Raw genomic sequence first — 19,608 nt, forward strand, 5'->3', positions numbered from 1 at the left:
TCCCACAGGTGGCAGAAATTGCAATTGCCACACACAAATGTACGATCAACATGAAAATAATAGGTTATAAATGCATAACCATTTACACAATTAGTGGAACTGCAGGGACATGACCCACAGATGGAGCAGGATTTTCAGATAAAGCAGAGATATTCATTATCCCACTCAGACCTGTTGTGGAGACAAAATAGCACAGGGAAGCCTGTAATGACCCTCCAATTGCTTACAGTAGCTTTAGAACAGCTACACTACCCAGCAGTCACCACACGTGAGTATGTGTCAGCAGATATTTCTAAAGAGTGGTTCAGTCCCAACCTGCATAAGCATGTAGTTAATTGTATTGTCAATTGTGCCACGTGCCAGCAACATTCTGCTGGGCATACCTTGAGAATGGTGAGAGGAACAATACCCCCTCCTACAGGCCCATTTTGCTGTATGCACATTGACTATGTTGATATATTCCAAATTTGTAATGTATACCAATATATAATAGTGGTGGTGTGCACGTTTTCACTGTGGATTGAAGCAGGACCATATACACATGCAGATGCCAAGTCGGCGGCTAAGTTCCTTAAACGTGAGTTATTACCACGATGGGGAGTGTGAGAAGTGCTGCGGTCAGATAATGGACCACACTTTGTCAATAAGCTATTTTCTGAAATAACATCCCTGCTTGACATCAAGCACAAGCTTTGTTCTGCTTACCCCCCACAAGCCAAAAGTGTTGTAGAACGCCACAGCAGCCTCTTAAAGGAACACGTTGTAAAAGTAAAAGATACTCTACACACAAATTGATTGCACTGTCTTCCCCTCACTCTTTTTGCCCTACACAATCAGTCAGGCTCAGACCAACACCTCGCGCCCCATATATATACAAATAGCAATGGGCAAAAGGATGCACATTCCAATTGCTTCTTCCACACATGCTGTATTAGATGCAGAGCGTTCTGTGACAGTGTTAGGAAAGGAAATGCATGATTATTTAACTGCCATGACTAAATGTCTGAAATGTATTTCTTGACAGATCAGCAGGGGGCCAAGAAGCAACAACAACACAGATTGTAGATGTAAATGCTGTACTACCTGCATGCACTTGTTTCCTGTTGATCTAGTCTATGTGACAAACTTTCTTTGCAAGTGGCAAAAGCCATGTTTTAAAGGCCTATTTACTGTCCAGCATGCAACCCCGACTGCAGTAAAAGTGCACGGAAATAAAGTGTGGGTGCATATAGGTGATGTCAAAAATGTTGTATGCACTGCCCCTTGTCAGACAAAGAGGAGCCAGAAGGAAAACAAATAGAGGTGACCAGATCACAGACGAAGACGAGAACTAGAGCTGATCAGCAATGCCAGGTGTGACGTCACCCTATTGAACTATGTATTTCTCTGCAGCAAGGGAACCTGGGTCCTCATATCACAATATGTTAAGAGAAGGAGATATTTGGAGAAGATGGACTTGTTTAGTATTACGATCAGATTTTTATTCTTTTCTCTTTGTTATTTTTATTGTGCCTAGACGATAGCAGTATGTTTTCTTGTGTGATATTGCTCCCAATGTAACTGTTAGCATGAGAGAAAACATTGCATAAGTCAGGAGGGACGTGAGTAATAACAAATATCTCCTGTGACAACACTTTGGGAGCTACACCCAAAAAACGGGCAACCTTTGGTATAGGCACATGACTAAGGTGGGGTGGGGTGGGAGAAATCGGATGAAAACGGTTTTGTGTGCTCACTCCTTCAGTACTCTTTGAGTGTCTCTGGATTTTTTGTGATCAAGGAAATACCAGTAAACATGGCACACTGCTTAACTCATATTTCATTATGCAAAAAAAGGGGACAAGTCCAAGGAAGTTCGGTTTCTATAAAATGAGGGACAAAAAAGCAGATTCCCTTCATGTAGATAATTATAAAAGAAAAGACAATGGTAAACAAAGTGATGAAATATACATTTTCAGTGCCACAAAGAGGCGATGTAACAGTAAACGACACCCGTTGTTGAAATGTACTGATCATCAATGGAAGGAGATACAATTTTGTTGGGACAGACCACAGTTATACATAGCAGAAGAGGTGTTTACATCAAGGGGCTGGGGAGAAGGGATCATGGGATGTGGAGCAAAGGTCGCTTATATGTTTTTTGTGGTATCCTTTAGAAAATACTTATGAAAAGGGCCTAGAAGAATGGAAACAAAATGCCAGACTGTTGACATGGGTGAGGATGAAGAAGCTCCAGTACACATAAAAGAAATAGATGGAAAACCCATCTCTGTGTTTCAGAAACAATGACACAATGCAGATGGGGATCAATGTATGATATAAACTCATCATGGAATTGCCAGGCATGAAAGTAGGCATGGCAGCATTGATGGACCACTATTGGGCCTGTGGTTCACGGAACTATATGAAGCTCCCACCAAATTGGGGTGGCATCTGACCACTTGCAGTGTTACATGCACTAGCACTTGTGGTGCCTCAAGGTGATGTGGTGCAACTAGTAGACTACTGCATTTTAAAAAGTGATGAGAAAGAGAAAAGATCACAACACACAAAAAGACAATTCTTTTTCGAAAGCATCCAATGACAAACTGGATGCTATCCCATTTGAACACAGACTATTTAGCAAGGCATCTATATTCTAGTCATCGCTTCTTGCCCCTGGTTTGCAAACGGCTTTGAATGCCAAGTGGTTGCAAATAACTAGATGGGAGTTATTGCAAGCCATATATGCCACAAGAAGCGGCTCAATGCAATTAAGGAGGAGCTGAGAGCTACCATATTGATGACTCTCCAGAACAGGTATGTTCTTGATCTCCTCACTTCCATGGAGGGAGGGATGTGCGCAATAATTGGCTCCAGCTGCTGCACATTTTTCTCTCTGCACACGATGAGCATATTGGGAGCTTGACAGATGCAACAATGTCCCTGCAAAATGTGCACATGAAAATGCTCCAGGTAACTAGTAAAACTGAGAAAGAGCACTGGTTTACAGCTCCGATCTGATAGGTGCATCCTAGGCTAGGTAACATGTTTAAAATACTAATCGAAATCATGTTATCAATATTGAAAATGTAATAAAAACTGGGGGAAATGTTGTAGAGCAGCACATGATGACAGTAATACTGGGTAAAGATTGCATATGCACTCAAACAGATGAACCACATATAACCCACGTTATCAGAAAGACCAATGGGACCTCCAGGAACTATGTTTGAGACCCCTCTCAACCCTGAAAACTATACCAAATACTGGGTTGATTGTGAAGGAGATGAGGAGTGCTGCTTCATGACATGTGTGCCAGAAGAGTACATAGAAACAGGAGGCAGCTTGAGGGGTGTGTGCAATACATGAATACCTAAATATGGATATGAGAAGATGGGGCAACATGTAAGTGTGGTCAATAAATGGACCAGAGCGGGGAGTGGGGTAATGGAGGTGAGTTACACAAGTACTGGCCACACCCCAACTGGCCCCACCTGTTCCAAATCCGCTTGTTCCCAATCATGAACAAAAGTATAAGCTGAGAAAGTCTCAATAAGCTGTTAGCCAAACACTAAGTGCCATGTAGCTACCATTAAAAGTTGAATTGATTGTGTGACACAAGTAGGACAACAGCTAGGTTGCATTGCATAAGTAGGAAGCTTCTGCACACACTGCAAGGGAATAATTACATGGTGAAACACAGTAGACATGAAAAACACTCACATGTTTGTTTATTTGTTTTATTATTTGTAATGCTCCGTCATACCCTCGGGTAACAGTGCGCAGCATTTACATGAGATTGCGAAGCTTGGTTACAACATAAAAACAAAATATATAGCATACAGTAATAGCAGGAATATGTACATATGTGCAAGTAGGCATCAATGGGTACAGTAAACATGAGTCTGATAGACTAGGCAGCTGGCTATGATCGGAGGCCTATGTTTTCAACCATAAAATGACCTAGATCGGAAGTTCTGATAGTGCAAGTCCATTCTGAGGGGTGGTGGTAAAGAGTTCCACAGTTTTGCTGCTTTGACTGGGAAACTGTTGCCCCCTATGGTAGATCGTTTAAAATTGGGGACAGAAAGGCAGTCTTTATATACTGTTCTTGTTGGTCTCAGGGAGGTCTGTCTATGGAATCTATCGATAAGATAGATGGGGGCAGCATTATTGAGGGATTTGTGAGTTAAGTGAGGCAGTTTTTAGGAGGATTTTGTCTTTGACGGTAAGCCAATTGTTCTGTTGACGATATACTGTAATATGCTCTCTTCTCGAGATGCCCAGTGCCGCTCTAAGAGCGTTGTTCTGGAGAGTTTGGAGTTTGCTAGTGATGGCTTTGGAGGACCCAAGATGGAGAGCGTTACAGTAGTCCAAGCGGGATAGTATGAGGGCCCTGGCAAGGGTCAAACAGCTGGTGTCAGACAGGAAAGGTTTTGCTGCACGGATCAATTTACAGGTGTAGGCCGTGGAAGAGGCTAGAGATTTCACATGTTTGAGGAAGGAGAAGGTGGAGTCCAGGTAAAACCTAAGGTTTTGACCTCTTGTCCCACATTAATACTATCGCCATCGATCATAAAGGAGCAATAGGCAGAGCCCAGTTTCTTCAGACTGGAAGTAGTACCTAGAATTATGAGTTCAGTTTTATCATCATTCAGGCATAGTCCATGTGTGGCCATCCATGCCTGGATGATGATGTACACTCTATTCACCAAGGCCGAATCCTTTCCATAATCTCCAGAAAGCGGAAGGAGGATCTGGGTATCATCCGCGTAGTTAGTGTAGGTGATACCGAGATTATCCAAATCATCGAAAAAGGTCTTGGTAAATATATTGTACAAGGTGGGGGAGACACAGGAGCCCTGTGGCACGCCACAGGTGATGGGAATGGGGTCTGCTGCAGCTGTAGGTGAAAAGACCCTCATATTTCTGCCTTTGAGGAATGATCTAATCCATGTAATAGCCTCAACAGAAAAGTGGGCTGATGTATGTAAGTGAGTGCATAAGACAGAGTGGTCGACTAGGTGAAATGCTGCGGAAAGGTCTAGGAGGAGGAGTAAGGCGGCTTGGCCATTATCTCTAAGCTTGTCGATCTGGGCTTTAAGGTCAATGAGGGCAGTCTCGGTCCCATGTTGGGGACGGAAGCCTGATTGCCTAGCTCCGAGTAAGTGGTGTTCTTCCAGATACTTCTGTATTTGCACGTATGCAACCTTATCCAATATTTTTAGAAGAAATGGCACAGTTGTTATGGGCCTATAGTTTGTGGGCGTGGCTGGTTCAAGTGTGGGCTTTTTTAGTAGTGGCAATACCCAGGATTGTTTTAGGTTGGTGGGGATAGAACCAGTGGAGAAGGAGGCATTAATTAATTTTGTGATGAAAGGGGAGAGGTCACGGGCCGCATCTTTAATGAGCTGTGGAGGGCACAGATCACCCTGACAGTTAGATGGTTTTAGCGACAGGATGATTTTTTCTACTTCAAGTGTGGTAACTTTAGCGAAATTAAAGCAGGTAGTTTCCCTTGAAGTGGACTTCTCAGGTGGTTTAGAGGTGGGAGGGTCATTCAGGGAGGCTTTTTTGCATGAAATTTTATTTTGTAGCGTAGTAATCTTGTTGGCTAAAGCCTTTTGAATTTCTGAACACCAGTTTTGATCTTTAGTACAGGTATCTGGTGGTGCAAGAGGGGTTTCTACTTCTTTCAGGATAGAGAATAGTTCCTTCATGTTCGATTTTGCTTGGGCTATGCGGGAGTCAAAGGAAGATCGTTTAGCAAGGTAAATTTCTTTTTAGTAGAGGGCTGCTAGTTTGGTTAGTTTAAGTTTATTAGGTACTGAAGGGTGTTTTTCCAAGTGGCTTCACAATTTCTTTTTTGCTGTCTTAGATTTTTGAGGAATGGTGTGTACCATTTGTTCAGATGCTTTTTGGGCTTGCTTGGTCTGAGTTTGAATGGAGCGATTAAATCCAGTGAAGTGGACGTGATTTTATTATATTCATCAACCAAGGTCTCCGGGTCCAGGTTGTCGGAGTGTTTAGTGTGGGGAGTAAGTTCGAGATGAGTCTTTCCACAGTGATGCTTCTTCTGTAGAGACGAAGAGCACTCACACGCATACATGAAGAATACTACCATGCAAGACATGAGGAAAACAACATGGAGGAGAAAGCTCAGAAGTAATACTATTAATCGGACCAAGCCCTGGAAGGCCTCAACACTGAAATATTGCATCCTGACATAAAATTTCTTAACACACAGTTTCCAGACCTCATGAAGCTCATATAGTAGCCCCAAGCACTGAGCTCAGTGTTCAAAAGGAAGTTTAGCTTAGAAGCTGAAACCACAACAGATAACGTTCCCCAGAGCACACAGCATGCAATCCATAAGGTTAATTAGTTTCAATTGGTAGCATGAGAAACATATATATGCTTGAATGCCAGGTGCAAATAGCTACTATGCCAACTGATCCCGTAACAAGGGAATTTACAGCACCCAGTGGGTATCACGAGCAAGCACCCACACGTTAAGACAACAGAACACCCCAACATATATGAAATTGAGCTCCGCACGGTGTTCCTCTACCACGTGATCTGAACAATGGTCATTTCTTCCAGCCATACTTAGATAGTACATCTGCCATTCTCTTAGTAAATCCAGACAGAGGGCCTCATCACGAGTTGGGCGGTAATGCTGGTGGTATTACCGCCGGCGGTATAAGCCCTACCGCCAAACCCCCCCGCGCTATTAGCGCTGGATCATGGGTTTGGCGGTAATGGAATTCCCCATTCCCCACTGAGCCCATTCGGGAATGCCCCATTCCCCATTGGGCTCAATGTGGAATTTCCGCGCTCTTACTGCCGGCGGATTTCCCGCCGGCGGTAATAGCGCGAATTTTCGGCGGATTTCCTCCCAGCTCAGAGCCATTTTGAGATTATCTTGTGTATGTTCTCCAAACGGGCGTCTGTATTGGAATAAAGCTGGGTTTTCTCATGCACCTGTAGTTACTACATTATTGAGTTTTTCTTTTATTGGTAAATAACAAAATGCTAAAAGCGTTGTCCAGTTATTTGATACACCACAAACCTAGCTTCAAGGAGCAGAGCTTTATGTAAAGCATTATTTGTAGCAGGATCGATCACGCTAACATGATGTACTATGCACAGGACAGCAGGGAAATATTAACATGCGTTCTGGAGAGTACTAGATGGCACATGCTAAAGCTGGCTTTTTCCTATGTTCATAAAACATATGTGTACAATTTGAGGCACTGTGTTGATAAAGTCCCTCACCTAGAGTCAGACAACAGTTGGTCACTTGTTGAAGTTTGCATAAAAACCATGAAGACAATGTCCAGGAGCAAGAAGGCAGCCATTTCCCTCATTGATTCCCTCCTTTTAATCTAGAGGGCCAAAGCATCCATAACTTTCGCTTGTCAACCAGATTGATGGGTGAAATGAGCAATGTTTACAACTGAGGCAGAAGACTCAATGCACAATATTCTGGGTTTATCTTGTTAGCTTCCATCGCACATAAGTGTATCGAATTTGTAGACTGTTTTTAAAAGGTAACAATCTGCATACTGGCTGCACAGGAGAGATGGCACAAACATAAGGTGCCATATACGTGCATGAAGGCTGCTGTGATGGAATGAGTGGATAGAGATTAGCACACTCACTAGAGCCATAGATAGTTTAAAGGAGAGGAAAAGGCCCACCCAAAATCTGAAAATGTCCACTCAGCAGTGTTGTGTGGCCAATTACAGATGTCAATGTCTCATCTGAGCAGCAATGGCTGTTCTCCAGTTCCTCAGGACATGTGAGGAACCAGAAAGCTCTCTCTCTGCTTCCTGCCTGAATAGAGCCTGCGAGATGGAGTCCTAGGGAACAGCTGAAGCGGAGGAGGCAGCTTAGTGTCCAGTCTGGAGGGGAAAGGGCAAGAAAAAACACATTTCTGTCTGTGTGTATGCATGAATTTGAGGATTGTAGATATGTATGAATGCATGGATTTATGCACGTGACAGGGTTTCTGTGTAAGTTTTTGCTATGTAAGTGCATGCATTTGAATGAATGCACTGTGAATGGTGCACACAGGTGTGAGTGCATGTATGAATAAGAATGGATGTAAATGTTCTGGAGGCTCATGAGAGTGACAGAGAAGCTGTATGGGTATGTGACTGGTGGGTGAACATGTACAAATGTGTGTGAGAGAGTGTGTAGGTGGTGTGTGAATGTGTGTATGTGGCTGCAGGTTTGTGTATGGGTGTCTGTGTGAATGTTTGTTTGTGAGGCTTGGGCCGAGTGGTCATTGGAGCATTACATTTTCTGACAAGTGCATGGCATGGTTTACTGGCATTTTGGCAAAGACTGGATGAGTTTTATTTTGTGAATGGGTTTAGGGGAAGGGTACTGGATCTGTTCATACTGTGAAACACAATTGTGTATTTACATTAAGGGCAAAGCCTACATGATGAGAGGGGAGAGCATGTTTCCTTATTTTGGCATTGTATTTTTTACTTGTGTCAAGTTTAAAGACACTGTCTATCCCCTACCCCTAGATAGGCAGCACATTAGCTCCCAATAGGGACAATCATCACACGAGGGCTACGTAGCAATGGTTGGGGGCCAGCTTTAGCTAAATCAGAAGGTTTCTAAAACATATTTGAAATAATAAAAAGTCACCTGGACGTTTTCGTGTATCCTGCCTATTGGCCTTTGTCCCAAGTTCAATGTTCCACCTGGTCCGATGTTGGATTTTGTGTATCGCTCTTGTGACACCAGCGCCTCAGGGAAAGGTATGGGCTTGGAACAGTGCTTGACTACTCCAAATAAGGCATTGTTCCTGTTAGAGGCTGCTTCATTATTGCAAGTGCAGTAAGTCAACTTAGCCTCAGTGATTATGTGTTTGCACTTTGACTCAGGGATTTGAAGGATGAGAGATCATCTCGGCTGCGGTTCTTGAACCACAGCTTTTCAAGGGTTCTGATAGACCGTTCGTTTTTGGCAAGCTGGGTGTGTACCAGGGTGCAGAGTCTTTGACTTTGATGCAACTAGACTAGTTCTTTGGAAAAGGGGTTAAATGTATTCAGAAGAGCAGAAACATTCCCTGTGGTGGAGAATGTTGTAAACATTGCCTTTAGCATGTCCAGCAGGACATTTTTGAAGGGGCAGTGCTGAATAACAGGGCATTTGGCCTGGCCTTTGTGGTGAAGTCTTGTGTGTGATATAAGAAGGGAAATTGCAGCCTGGTCTGTCCAGTCGAGGGAGAGGGGGTTACAGCATGAAAGAATTGTGCAGGAGGTGAAGACCAGTTTGATATTGTGAACTTTGAAATGCATGGGGGAGAGTGCGGTCTGTTTAAGGTTTGTGGAGTTGGTCAGAGAGAATAGGGAGTCATATAGGTGTTTTGCTGTTTGGGACTCAGGGATGTTGAAACCTCAGAGAAGGATATTATTAGAATAGGAAACTGTTGCAGAGGAGAGAAAGTTAGCAAGGTCATCAATGATGTTACCACTCCATTGAGGTGGACTCTAAATATGGTGGAATGAGTCATTTTTTGCTATAGGGAAACGTCACGAAAAGGATTCAAAGGAGTTGTGTGGGGGGTTGGCATTACCATACAAGGCCAATTCATCTTACGGATGACTTCTGCCCCACCTCCAGTTTTCCTCTGAGGTCATTATGTTCGATACTGTAGCCATGGGGTAGGAGTACATCAAAGATCCAGGGGAGGAGGTTGTAAACCACAGGTGCACAACTTATGGCCTGTGGGCCAGTTGCGGGCCGCCATGCTGTTTTGTCAGGCCCGCCAGCAACAAAGACTTTCCTAATGGAGTGCATGTTGTCTATATGCTGGGGTGGGGTAGGGGGGTTCAGGTCTGTATGGATATGTATGCATGGTGTTTGCTTATTAGTCTGTATGCTGGGTTGGGGGTTTGGGTCTGTATGGATATGTATGCATGGTGTATGCTTGTTAGTCTGTATGCTGGGGTGGGGTTCGAGGGTTTGGTTCTGTATGGGTATGTACGCATGGTGTATGCTTGTTAGTCTGTAGGGTGGGGTGGGGGTTCGGGTCTGTATGGGTATGTATGCTTGTGGGGGCTGAGATGTCAAGTGTACCTCTGAGGATCATCAGCAAACAGGTTTTGAACAACTGCAGATTGATGGACGTAGGTTAAAGGGGCCATATATGCTGCACAAAATGTGCGAGGATCATTATTCAGGGGGCACTGCAAAAGTGGTTTTTGGCGGGAGGAGTGATGGATCAGAATTGTGTGCACAGAACGCTCCCGGTCCATGGTTGTGAGCAGCGCATCAGAGGTCCAGGACTTTTGTGCATTTGAGGGGCAGAGCTGGACTAAAGCTGCATGTTCAAGGCAGATATAGAATTGTGCTGTGGCTCCAGATGTGTTTTGTACCAAGTCGCATCACAAGGAGGTTCAGATTTACACCAGTCCTCATAAGAACAGTGGGGGGGAATCCTATGCATGAATTTGAGTGCACTGAACTATGGCTGAGCTTCTCATGACACAAACTAGCATACCAATGATCACCTTTATAACCCCATGAGTTCATAGGTGGTCTGTTTGCAAAGCTCTGACACCCAAAACTGACATACAACTTTGTACTAATGCTGTTGAAATATGCTTAATGCCTATAACATATAGCATAAGGCCGAGGGCAGGCTATAATCTCAGGAGGGCTGTGAGGTGACAAATGTAGCAACTCAAACAGCAATAGTACAACAGTGCAAAATTACAACAAGGCTAGCCATGACTATATAACATATTGGGCGCTAATATAGAAATATGCCTAATTACAATCCCAATGAAAGCAGGCCAACTTTAAGAAGTATGTGTACCATAACAATGAGGTTTTGCAGCCTTTTTGAGAAGTGCTCATACTGCCTCATTAAATGTATTGCAGCTCTTGCTCTGTGAGATGGCTGTTATGTTATGCTATGTTAAAGGTTCTTGAACCACACACTGTTGCCACCTGTGTGGTCTCTTGGCACTTTGGCAGATCTGTAAAGCAAGAAGGGTGATGGGGTTTGTTAGTAGGACTGAGCGGGAGAAGAGCAAGAGAACTGTGAATTGCTGTTGGCTGCATCAGTTCAGCGAACCCAGTAACATAGCGTAGGTGCGTTTTCGATTGGTAGCCATCATGTGGTGTTGGGTGATGTTTTGTAATGTTGCAATCTCATCTCCCAATTCCAGATAGACAAGGCAGCTGACATGGGGACAATCAAGAAAGTGCCTGGATCCACCTTAATGCAGACAGACTAGAAACTGGGAACAAACGTGGGCTTCAGACTCCCTACCAGGTAAAAACTGTTTCTTATGACACTACAGTAGCTTGGGTTCTCTGCGTGGCTCTTTGAACAACATAAAGCTAAAACAGGCAAAGTTAAGAGATGTATCACCTTCGCCTTTTGTTGAAACCTGACCCAACGAAGGCTACACTCCCAAGAGTATGGCCGCCCTAAACAGCAAAGTATAGCTGTCCAAAATAACAGAATGTCCAATCAAGGGTCAATACAATATACATCATTTATTTAAACAGACCAAATGCAATAACTAAATGGAAAGAACTACAAATACCCACCCCTATTGAAAGAACAATGTCTAGGAAAGTTTGAATAATTAACACAGAAGAATGCAGTAGTACTGCTCCACACTGTCTCCGCCACTGCCCTCCTATGTTGAGCACTAACTTTCCAGGACATGTACACCTTATGGCAGTTTAGTTTTACAAAAATGACTTTTCTAGAAAGTTGAGGCTTCCGACTGTGCATTTGTGCTGGTTTCTACATTTTGTGCTCTGGCTGTATGTTTGTTTCGAAGCTGGGATTTTTATGGCGCAGCTCTGCCACAATTTCAAATGGCTACTGCAGTAGGGCCAGCCAATCCTTGCATGCATCTGCTTATGTTGACAGTGTGCAACCTGAACTTCAACTGGAAGTGAGTGAACTTCAGTGCTGTAGTGCCCTCAAAAATAAGTACAGAGATGTGCCTTTATTAGCCTTTTATCAGTCTCTTGACACTGCTTAATCCCCCAATCTGTCACGGGAAGCATTAAAGGTGGTATCTATGTCTGACAGTACTTACATTTGTAAGAATGTTTTTTTTACAAATTAAACTACATAAATCCAACTTAAGGACAAGACTCACTGACCAACATCTCCATGCTATGTGGGGGCTGAGATGTCAAGTGTACCTCTGAGGATCATCAGCAAACAGGTTTTGAACAACTGCAGATTGATGGACGTAGGTTAAAGGGGCCATATATGCTGCACAAAATGTGCTTCAACTGAGAGTAGGAACAACATCACTGGAGCCTCTGAACCAGAAGCTGACAATTGGGAAACGCTGCAATGTTTCTCACTGATCAAGTATGTCTGGTTCACTGTTTCATCCAATTTGATTTGCATATTTATTCTAGTGCCAATATGTCCTTTGCAAAGAAAGAAATGATAAAAGTGAAATGGGAAATGTGTACTAGAAAATGTACGTTTTAAATACAAATAAAGACTGGTACACCCCCAAAAAGGTATTCTTTTTCCATCTGTCTAATGAAAATTGGGGGTTGAAAAGGCCTCTCGCCCCGCTCCTCCCACATTTACTTTTTGGCCCACTGTAGGCAGTATGTAAGGTACATTCGGCCCTCTGCCAAAATCAGTTGTGCACCCCTGGTGTAAACCATGGTTCAGTAATGTAAAGGGCATCAAGATCGCTGTTGGTTATGAGATCAGCGAAATCAGCAGCGTTTGTGACCGCTGAGCGAGCGTAAACCATCATAACTGGGCAGATATGAATAAAAGGTGCATGTTGTAGGGGTTTTGTGGGGATAGTAATGAGGTTGGCCAGGTTAGCTGTCTGGGGCTGCTTTGTACATTTAGCTGTGAAATTCCTGGAGAGGATGGGAATAGGTTGTGGTACGTTGAGACCCATGGTGACATTTACCTGGTGTGGAACGAGCATAGCAACTGGACCTTGACCCTTACCAGTCCAAACAGGTAGTGCCCTTCTCTTCTGCTGCACTTCAGACGACAGGGCCGATAGGTGCCCTGTGAGCCAGTGCTTCATTTGTAGGAGGGGTTGCCAGGGCTCAGACCCGGCATTTATTTCTGAGCCCAGACACTTATTGTCTCAGTCTCAGATTGTTAGGAAGTAATGGTAGCCTGAGCATCCATCAACCTCAATAAGCAGGTGCAAGCTTTAGTTTAACCCCAAGTGTGTCGACAATGTGGGGAGCAGCTGTGGGTGGTAGCAGCAATGGTGGGGAGCTGCCCACAAGCTTGCTAGAAAATATTTGGGCCCTGGCACTAAATATTAAGCACTGCTGTGAACTAACAGTTAAGAAGGGAAAGGAAGGGGTAGGCTTAGTGGGTGGGGAAGGTTTAGTTCACGGAACCTAGATCCACTTGCACCAGATTACCAACTGCAAAAGAAAAGAATCTGTAAGGCTGCTTAAATAAGGGGAACAAGGGTGGCAAACCAAGAAGGCACCAATAGATGAGCAGTGATGCATGGGGGTTAGGGCACATGACCTAGATCCACTTGCACCAGCTCACCAAGTGGAATGCTGGCATATTTCGGAGCATCAGCGTGGGCATGTATGGACACAATCAGCCTCAACATATCTTTTCCCAATGGCAGAGTTCTGGCATATAGCAGTCAAAGACATTCTGAAAATGCGTTGGGCAAATGCTCCGTGTATTGTTAGTGGCTTGGCATCTAATGGAGTTTGGTCCTGTCTTACCTTACTAAACCGATTGTAAACAGTGTAGCTTTTTACCTTATGTGTCGCAGCAAGTGTACAATAAAATGCACCATGTTATTCCACTATTTCTCCGGCCTCAGCTTCCCCCTCTGAACCCTGCCTGCTTAGTTCGAGTTGCATCACTGCACTCAGGGCCCGATTCTTAAGTGGGTGTTAAATACTGAAAATCTAGTAAAAAGTGATAATGACATTTTCGGTAATTAATACCTATTCTGAAGGTGGCACATTCTTCTGAAGGCCCGATTCTTAAGTCAGTGTTAATATGGAATATGGTTGCCGGTTGCTAGGAACGGCTGAAAACCGACCTAGCAACCAGCACTTTCGTTATCTGTCCTTTTGCATGGGTATTCTTGTGGCACTCCTCCAATTTCGTAAGTGCGTCAAATTGGTGACAAAGTACAATACCAAATTGGTGTTGTACAGGAGGAGTACAACAATAAGAGACTTCTCATGGTAATGGGTTAGTACTTTTAAGTACTGTCCCCTGTGATAAAATCCCTCACACCTTTACTTGCACAGAGCCCACTCTACTGCACTGCATTCCTGACAGCCCTTCAAAACGAAATGGACAATGCACACTCAAGTGCACTGAGGTCCTATCATGATATTTAAAAAAATAAATGTGGGCCATTTAAGGTATTACCTTCTTGCAATTACCCCACAATGCCAGGACTTTAGAGATTTCCCGACCTGTTATGCTCTCGGCAACAGTTTAGTTAAATAAAAAATCCCTCGTTATTTAACAAAAGTGCTGCCGAGATTCGCCAATCCGCCCGTTACCGCAAAAAACAAGCGAAGACACCCAGGTCCACATAAGAATAGCAGTGGTGCATGGGTGTCAAGAAATGGCACAGTGAGTCGAGCCATTTAGCAGGCTCACTGTGTCAAAATGAGAATCGGGGCCTGAATGCACCACTTTTGGAATCTTGGTGCCGGTTGCTAGGAAAGGTTGAAAACCTACAATTATCTGTCAACCAGGCTGAAAACTGACCTTTCGTTATCTGTCATTTTGCATGGGTATTGTTTTGGCACTCCTCCAAAAGTGTGTGAAATTGGTGCTGAAGTACGCTGCCCAATTGGTGCTGTACAAGAGGAGTGCCACAAGAAGCACAGTTGTTTGGTTGTGGAGACGGTGACAGGTGGATCTTGCACTGCATTTGTTTATCTTTGCTCACAGAAGAGTGCATACTGCCATTCATGGTTCTACTTTTTATTTTCCCTGTGGCAAGGCATTAAGGATGAAATGACTGCATTTGGGCTGCAATATACAAATGCAGCCCAATTGATGCACAAGAAGCTTTTAAAATTGCCCAAAAACCAAGGCTGCCACTACCTTCCTTCCCACTTGCCAGGCAGCAGTTAGCACATTAATTTTGTTTTGATCTCGGCAGCATTTTTGTTAAATAACCAATCCCTTATTATTTAACGAAAATGCTGCCGAGATTCTGCGTTCTGCCTGTTTTCACTAGAAACAGGCGGATTATAGCAAAAGCACTGTTGTGCTATACGAAGACATCCATGCCCACTTCAGAATAGTCGAGGTGCCTTGGCGTCAAGATATGGCGCCGTGTGACATGTTATTTAACACGCACACTGAGCCATCAGTCGCTTGCTCTTGTGCATAAGGCCAGGAGGACAATAAACTCCCTATCCCTTGCCACAGGATCCTTGGCGTGGGCCCAACTGCATCAGCTGGAGGCCCCACTTGTTAGACATTCCTGGGTACCCCTCTGACACTCGGAGGGGCCATTTTATTCAGCTTGACGCTATCAGCATAGAAGGGCAGCAAACGAAGTTTGAGAAATGATGAAGAGAACAAACAAATCACGTTGTTTTGTTATGTTTTGCATGCCCTGTATAAACATGGGCCTGTCCATGAGTGCTGGTAAACAGGAATAGGAATATCATTTTCAAAGCTCGTTTTATAATGTATGATTTTACTAGGGATTAAAAGACTGAGACAGTCTTTGTGGACATTGGCTTGTTTTCTATTCTAATGCAAAACAAGTCAATAATTTGCACATTGAAAGGTTGCCTAGAGAAGGACGGCTATCACCTGTTCATCAGGGCACTGCGAAACATGTTTGCTTTCAGTCCATTGAATTAGCAGTCAGCTTCTGACTCGGCGTTCACGAAAAGCAAATGTTGACAGTGTGAACAGTCATGGATTTTCATACATCTGGTGGTTAAGTCAAAAGGCTGAACGTATTCACAAGAAACAATTGCATATTTAAAGTTGAACCAGCAAAAAATATTGCAATGACATGCAATTGACCATGCCCTTTGCGTGAGCCTTATCTTTCAAAATTAAGTGGCTGATACATGACTCCATACGGAAAGCTGCGTCATGAGTAGAATTAGAAGTGAAAAGGTTTCAATGACTGGGCTTTACACAAGTCACAACGGTTGACTTTGTTTATGCTTGTTATTCATAGGACTGTGTCAGGGTCTTTGACATTTTTCAAACCACGAAAAATTGCCCCCATTTGGCAGTCAGCATTTTTATGGCCTTGCAACAAGTTAATTTCATGCATGGCTTTAAATGTGCGCTTTGCGGAGCACCTGTTACAAGCTGCATTGGATGGAGCCCTTCAGATTGTCTCCATCCTCAGGGTATACTGAAGGGAGCTTATCACATCTTTGCTCTTTTACCCATGGTTTCTCTGGTTCTGTCCCTTGCTGACAAAGAAGCATTAATAGCTTTTGAGTGGACGTTTAGTGTTTCAGTTAGCTGCTGGCAGTGCCGTCACAAGTGTGGTGCGGGGGGGGCAATCTGCTCCATGCCTCGCTCTTGGGAGGGGCCTCACTGCACCCCCCTGCACCAGAGTGGAAGACAGCACAGTCCACCCGTGTTCTTTATTGACACCTGCCTGCCTCTCAGCAGGGTCCTATCCCCTGCAAAATCCTTTTTTTTTTGTTTGAACTGAGAAATAATGAGGGGCGGCGGGGCTCAGAAGTGAGCTCTGCCGCCTCTCATTACTGTGCTGGCAGCTCAGGCACACTGAATGACATGGGAAAAGGCCTCTCCTGTCATGTTCACGATTCGGAAACCAGCAACATGAACATGCTGACTGACAGGAGAGGCCTTCTCTCCTGTCAGGCATTGTGTCTAGGTGTTGGAGAGGAGGGAGGGCCATTTGGTGTGGCCGCGCCGGCTTGTATGAAGAAGGGTGCATGGAGGTAAGGTGTTTTGTTTTAAAATTAAGTGTGTGTGTATATATATATGTATGTGTGTGAGTGTATTTAAATTAACTATGTATGTGTGTGTATGCGTGTGTGTTGGTGTCAATGGTGTGTTTATTGGTATGCATGCGTGCATGCAAGGAGTTGTGTGACTGGTGGGTGAATGCATAGGTGAAAGTATTATATATATGTGCCAGCCCCCACACCTAAATTTACTGGCCCAGTGGACACTACATTTAGGGGTGGGGGGCTGCTGGGTTGCTCTATGGAGGTAAGGGTTTTGTTTTAAATATGTGCTCTGAAGAGGGAAAATCGTTATCAAACCCCTGCCCCCTCACCCCAGGCGCATAAACAGAAAGAACAGCGGAAAGAACAAGGAGCGCACTTATCATTTGAACCAGGCCCCAGCGCACCCATGGGTGACAAATATGCTGAAAGACACTCACTTCACCAACATTGCAACCTACATGCTACATTAGCATAAATGCAGCAATACCAGAATCTACAAAACACAAGAATCCCTGTTTAAAGGCTTGCAGATGCCTATATGAACTAACCTGATCGAATTGCAGTGTGAAGCCATGTTTCAGGAAAATTACAGCCAAGTGCATTTGTCTCACTGAACACCAGCCGCAGTGGGAATTCGTGCTGACTTCAGCAATGCGCCTCGCAAACCCAGCAACAGCCAAGGTCGTATAGTAAAATAAGATTGCTTTCCTTGAACAACAGTGAACCCTGGCAGACAAACATTTTTAATTCTTCACAAATACGAGTAAGCCATGGCAGAAGATCCACAGCCCAGTGTTTTTTCCCTGGGAACGAAAGAAGATCCACACATCATTTGAAACATAATTGTAACAAGAATGGCTCAGCTCAGGCCAATGAACGGTGAGGGCCCAGGGGCGAAAAGCCTGTTTCAGCTAAAACTGATGGGAACAAATTCATACTGCAACAATTTTAGAATTAGGTAATGGGGGTGGCGCAGCTAAACCAACCCACTGACGCAAAAGTCCTAATGTCCAATGATCAGGCTTCCTATAAGGGCAACATAGGTAACCTATCACTTAGCAGCCAATAGCAGGATGAGATAGGTTTCTGGGAGCTGGTCCAATTCTGTGAGGTCAGCCTGCAGTGTATTACAAAGCTGGCTTGCAAGCCAGCCCCGGGGGAGACGGTGCCTGGATTTTCGCTGTGCACGAAGCTCTCTGTGTGTTTTTCTGCTGCCCAGAAATAAACACAGTTTGGAACATGTTGCTGCCTGCTTGGGACTCTGCTGCATTTCTTTGGGCAAAATGGGAGGTGTTGGGGTCTCCCATAGCTGGTGCCCCCACTAGCCCTGGTGGGAAGGGTGCATGGAAGTAAGGTGTTTTGTTTTAAAATTAAGTGTGTGTGTGTATATATATATATATATATAATGTGTGAGTGTATTTAAATTAACTATGTATGTGAGTGTATGCGTGTGTGTTGGTGTCAATGGAGTGTTTATTTGTATGCATGCGTGCATGCAAGGAGTTGTGTGACTGGTGGGTGAATGCATAGGTGAAAGTGTTATATATATGTACCAGCCCCCACACCTAAATTTACTGGCCCAGTGGACACTACATTTAGGGGAAGAGGGGCTGCTGGGTTGCTCTATGGAGGTAAGGGTTTTGTTTTAACTATCTGCTCATATATGTCGGTTACAATGATGTGTTTTTTTTTAATGTATGCATGCATGCAAGGAGCTGTGTGACTGGTGGATGAAAGTGTTGTATGTGCCAGTCCCCACCCCTAAATTAAGGGGAGGGGCCTGTTTGGTTGCTTCACCCAGGATGCATGGAAACATGCATCAAGGATAAAGCAAACATAAGGGTGTAGCCAGGGACAGTGTCCGGGCCTTTCAGACTTTTCAGTTGAAAGGGTCCTCGGGGGACCACAGCAAATGCCCCCATGTTGCCAGTAATCAGTCTTGTAACACAGCAATATATTCCTTTTTATATTCCTTTTATTCTGGGGCTTGAAATGAGCACTTTCAAATGCTCGCTTTACAAGCTGCAATTGATGAAGCCCTTCCGGCCGTCACTTCCCTGGGGTACACCTAAATATAATCACCTTGTTACCTTTTGACACTGGTTCCTCCACGTCAGCCACTTACTGACAAAGGAGGATTTAAAGATTTTCAGCGGGCATTTGGTGTTTCAGCTCCCTGCTAGCTGGCTGTTTCGCTGGGGCCTTTCAGCTCTTTCAGTTGAAAGTGGCTTTGTGGGACACCAGCAAATGCCTCCATGGTGCCAGTCATCAGTCTTGTAACACAGCAATATAATCCTCTTTATATATTTCTTTCGTTCCGGGGCTTAAAATGAGCGCTGTGAAATTCTCGCCTTACAGATGCGTTTGCTGGAGCTCTTTCAGCTGTCACTTCCCTGGGATATACAGAAATGTTATCACCTTGTTGCCTTTTAACACCGGTTCCTCCACATCAGCCAACTCCTGACAAAGGCGATTTAAAGAATTTCAGTGGGCGTTTAGTGTTTCAGCTCCCTGCTGGCTGGCCGTCATGTGATAATCAGCATCTATTAACTCCTGGCTGTATTTCTTTGTCTCCATTATAATGTATGCACCCAATAAGTGCCTCAGTCTGTTTTCAGTTCTAAGCATATTTTGTGGACAAAAGTGTCATGAAATGCAATGGAAAAT

General features: G+C 44.2%; 1 long non-coding RNA gene across 3 annotated transcripts in view; it reads left to right on the forward strand.

Annotated features, from left to right (window-relative positions):
- LOC138510288 (uncharacterized) overlaps positions 1-19,608 on the forward strand; it is a 279,524-nt gene that overhangs the window by 59,899 nt on the left and 200,017 nt on the right. For all 3 annotated transcript variants that reach the window (XR_011280358.1, XR_011280360.1, XR_011280359.1), the window contains one exon: positions 11,184-11,290. This is a non-coding gene — a long non-coding RNA (uncharacterized lncRNA). The remainder of the gene's footprint in view (positions 1-11,183; positions 11,291-19,608) is intronic.

This window comes from Ambystoma mexicanum, chromosome 6p, assembly GCF_040938575.1.
Source record: "Ambystoma mexicanum isolate Mex_15411 chromosome 6p, UKY_AmexF1_1, whole genome shotgun sequence".
NCBI lineage: Eukaryota > Metazoa > Chordata > Amphibia > Caudata > Ambystomatidae > Ambystoma > Ambystoma mexicanum.